Here is a 5,000-nt window from a genome sequence, read left to right as displayed (position 1 = left end):
ACATGACACAAAACCGAAGAACATTTAGGCATTGAATTGGTAATATTCGATCAACTTCGTACATAAGATCATGAGATCAAAGAATTAAAAGAAAACCTCGCGTGGCTGATCTCACATAAAAAAAGACGCCAAAGTTAGAGAACTTATGCAAGTTTACTGAGGAAACTGAGTAGAACCACTGAAAGGAAAGAAAGAAGAGCACAAAGGAAACTAGACGCCTCGTTACAATCTCCATTAAGACTTGAGGAGATTTCGACTTGGTTGTCACCTGCGAACAAGCAAACATAAGGCAGAAAACGAGCAAGAATACTTAAGAGTTTACTGCACCTGCGTACCGAGTGAAGAGCGGAGACCTAGGCAGGACTCCAAGAGAACTCTCTCCATGGTAAATGATGTCAAAACAGCTCTCGGATCGTTAACCACTCTTTTTTATTGCTTAGTACCCTGGAAAGCGTTGGTAAGCTTATAAAAAGAGGTCACTGAGTTTTACATTCCACTTCAGTGTTCTTGTTATGCTAAGCACCAACTATCAATGAACTCAGTGATGTTTTTTATGCTACCAAGCACAATGGACGAGATATCACACAAACAAGAGGTAATTCCAAAGAGCATTTCGGAGTTGCAATGCTGCGGAATGTCAGTTCACTGGAACTGTGCAACCAAAGCTCATTTCAGTGACATTTTAAATCAATACTGGGAACTTTCATATCTTACGCAGAACAATAATTGATCTCAGAGTAGTTTTTCTAGTTTATGTTATCATATGATTTGCTTTTCTGTAAATCATTATCAACTTATTCTTGTGTTACGGTTTATAAAACACTAAAAAGTCTAACGTACAGGTCGTTTTAACTTTTCACTGTTGGAGGTTAGTTTTGAAATTTATACATATCGTTTGCTAGATTTTCTCTTTTAAAAAAGACCAGAGAAAATGCTCAAACATATTATACGAACTTTTACACCATTTAGAAGGATTTTTGTGATAGGTCAATGAAAAGCAGATCTTGTAGCATTCACCCTTGTCAGTAATCATGAGTATTGATCTTTGACAGTAACCAAGAGTAGAAGCAGGTTAGTCAAAGCCAAAAGGCTGAAAAGCCACTTCTTTGTTTGGTACATGTTGCAAAGGGAGGTGAATTGTATAAATTGAACGCAGATCGAATAGAGAGACTGAAATGTAGGACATCGATTTTTATGTCATACCATAGTAGGTGCAATAAACTACACTAACCCATGAATTCAGCTGCCATATTTGCAATCTATCACTGACCAAGGGGAGGAGGGTATCCCCAAATCAGTTCTGACCAAACGAATGGGTGTGGTTCATTGCACGTGCGAATGCTCATTGACAAGACTAAAGTGCAGTTACGTTAAAGACTCTCTGTCTACCGAGAGGCTTTACGCGCCGCTGAAATCGTTTCCGTTGACAGTCACACAACAACTTGGGTATCGTTCAATTCGTAAATGTTTTCAGGAATGCTTTTAAATGCTAAGCAAACAAAAGCATCTCATCCAAATGTTATATGAAGCAATAATAAGAATTCCAAACAAGTCTCGAAATAAAATTAGTAAATTTCCAACTATTCATTACAAAGAAATTACAAATGTCACTCGGCTTACTTCGAAAGGACATCAGCAAACTCAGTTTTAGTGAAGAGTTTGTGGTATCCCAATGAATCTATTTGGGCTCTCAGTGATCTCAAATTCAAATTTCCGCAAATATGCTGCCTTTAGCGGATCAGGCCGTGGCATTTTCTTGAATTGATTGTCGGTCCAACTGCTCAGTCCTCTAACCCACGTTGAAACGCGGGCGAATTGCACTTAACGACAAAATATCTCGTCTCTAACAAACTATGATAATGTAGCTTTAACAACAAGCCCTAACTAAGAACACATCCCCATGGATCTCTACGATAACGAATGATTTAAAGAGGAAAAACGCACCTACGGAGAAATGGAGGTTTCATATCATACCAAACCTCCGTGTCTGCGTGCAGTGCATCTCCGGTAGAGAGAGAGAGTCTTTAAGGTGGCTCAAACCATTTCAACAATTTATTAAATTTATTACAAGAATGAACTCAACAACACCGTTTCACGTAATGGCAATTTTATGGTACCAAGAGAAACGTCAATGATTGTTAACAATATGCACTCATTGATGTGACGTAATATGTTACCATGGAAACAAAATACCCATGCAAAAACGCCCTTTTACCTCAAAAACGAACTCAGTGACCTCCTTTTTCACTTGGCTGGAAAGTAATAAGTGGGTTACGATAAAAATCTCCCCAAAGTTACAACAAGTTCTGTAGATCAGATTCTGAGCCATCTTGAAATTTTTCAGTTGTGATGATGGCTCTGAATCTGCTCCACACATTTTTTTTAAACTTTGCGGAGAGTTTTATCTTAGTCTGTCGCTCATTACTTTAAAGCAACTGGGGTCATTGAGTTCGTTTCTGTGATGTAAACGTTTAAAACAAAATATTTTGATGAATCGATGACGTTTTATTGTTCCGTCGCGAATAAATAAAGGACCATGCAGTTTTTAATTGTACAATCTTTTGGAGTTGTTCTGCGCGCCCCGTATTATACATGTAATCGCGGTACAATTAGGCTCAAGCATAAATTTGAAAATGTTCTACACTTAGTGGTCATTTGATAAAATGCTTACTGACTGACTTATGTCGGGCCGGACGGGAAAATATTAGGCTCTCGCGCACCCAGTCAACAAGTTCATTGGTTCTCTAATCACTCTGCAGTGAAACGAGAACAAATCATTTCATACTAAATATAGTCAAGGATCAGGAATAGGCATCTCGTTTATTGCAAGCTATCATGATGCGTTAATACAAGGGCAGTAAATTTACAGAATATATAGGCGTACATCGGAGTCCGCAAAGCTATTCTGTAAATACCAAGTATACAATGAAAAGTATTCTGAACATTTCTTCAGGCAAGAAAATATAGCCCAACTTAAAAAAGCTTACAGCAAACGATGAGCAATGAGCAAACATTATCCTGACTCCCTTCGTAGTTGGCACTGATTACATTACATAGGCGCACAAGTTCGAATATCACAAAGGAAATTTTTATAGAAAGGTAGTGAGAGATGCCGTCGAGTGACTGGAACAGCGACAAATGTCTATAGATACCTGACTACAAATAGTCATGCGTACTACCAGACTATGCACGCCTAAGTGAGAATACCGAAACACCCAAGCAACAATAGCGTACAATCCATAACGTGAGAAAATACATAAGTTTATACCTTCTTTATAGCCAGTCTTAACTTTTAAGAGTAACATTTGCACAGGTCCAGATGCTTGGTAATAATTTTGTGTCGTAAGAACAAATCACTTGTACCAGTTCTCAGAATTTTGGTTCAGTTAAGGAGAGCTCTAATAAACAGCATTTCATGCAATAAACACTGAAATTCGTTCTCGCTTTTCTAAAGTGAAAGGAAACACCTCAGCGTTGTTTTTCTGATTATGGTGTTTCCAGATAAAAGAGTTTTTTTTGTTTGTGTTTTTCCAGACGATTCAGTGTCTATTTTGTAAGCAACATACCCTGCATCGTACAGATCACATTTGTATGAGTAATCACATGATTTTGAGTGCAATTCGGAAGAAATAAACACGAGTAAACTTTTTCAAAGGCGAACAAACGTCTTTGAAAGAAATTACAAGTGCTTATTCATTCCAAACTACAGATAGTAGCCTGTTTTTATAAAGAAAAAAAGGGGCGTTAATCATGGGACAATGTAAACTGTAATCAGTAAATTAACGCAAATCGAATCAAATGTTAGTTTTTGAGGAGAGGGGAGAACCGGAGGACCCGGAGAAAACCTCTTGGAGCAGAGTAGAGAAATTACAAGTGCTTATTCATTCCAAACTGCAGATAGTAGCCTATTTTTATAAAGGAAAAAAGGGAGCGTTAATCATGGGACAATGTAAACTGTAATCAGTAAATTAACGCAAATCAAATCAAATGTTAGTTTTTGAGGAGAGGGGAATCCGGAGGACCCGGAGAAAACCTCTCGGAGCAGAGTAGAGAACCAACAAACTCAACCCACACAGTGGGAGGCGAGTGCTATCACCACTACGCTAGCCCTGCACCTTATATGTTTACAAAGTTTTAGTTGGTTTAAAATTTCTGCGGACGGAATAACTGCCAAGCCTTTGGACAAGAACTGAAATGGGTCAATTTAATGTACAAATCCGTGAGAAATATTTGTCTGGTTATGTGAGATCGTAGAGAAAGGCATATAAACTGACGATACTATCTGACACAAATGCCTTTGATTACCTAACCCTTACACAAATCCCTTTATCAACTTTCACAATGCCACCAATAGGCCTTTTTCCATATATTAAAATTCAAAATAGAGGTCCTGAGGACAAAGACAAAGGAAAGTGGATGATATGCAAATATATTTCATCTTCATTCCCACGTGTTTCTATTGTTTTTGTCTTCACTGCATCACTATCAAGCTAAATATTTGATATTTCTCCCTCAATGCCGTACCGGGAGGCAAGGTCGGTAGCAGAGAGCAGTGAAGAGCCAACTGCGACCAAAAGTGATCGCACAGGCCGAAATCCCGGGATGACTCGTTTGGTACATATACGACGCTCCAGTTTGGAAGTACTGCATTTTTCTCTCTCGTTCAAACATTCCGTGAGCGCATGCGTAAATGTTCTGGCTCTCCGACTGACCCAGCCTACCAACAAAATTAACATGCTGCATGGTTTTTACTAGGAATTGACATTTCAGTTGATTCTACAGGCATAAACGTAACGTAAGGACCGCGCGTGTCATGAGAGATGGTTTCATGCAGACTGGGACGCCTAAAATGCTTTCTTGCAACGAATTCCAGGACCTACCGATACATTTTGGGCAAGTTTTGAAAGCTAAAAACTTCAATCAATGCGGTATTTTTCTGGTAGGACTGCGTGGCTCGACACTTATGAAAAATACTATGAAATAAGAATCAGTAGTTTTCC

Source organism: Montipora capricornis, unplaced genomic scaffold (genome assembly GCF_036669925.1).
Source record: "Montipora capricornis isolate CH-2021 unplaced genomic scaffold, ASM3666992v2 scaffold_320, whole genome shotgun sequence".
Classification (NCBI taxonomy): domain Eukaryota; kingdom Metazoa; phylum Cnidaria; class Anthozoa; order Scleractinia; family Acroporidae; genus Montipora; species Montipora capricornis.
Note: the sequence above shows the minus strand (reverse complement) of the source record.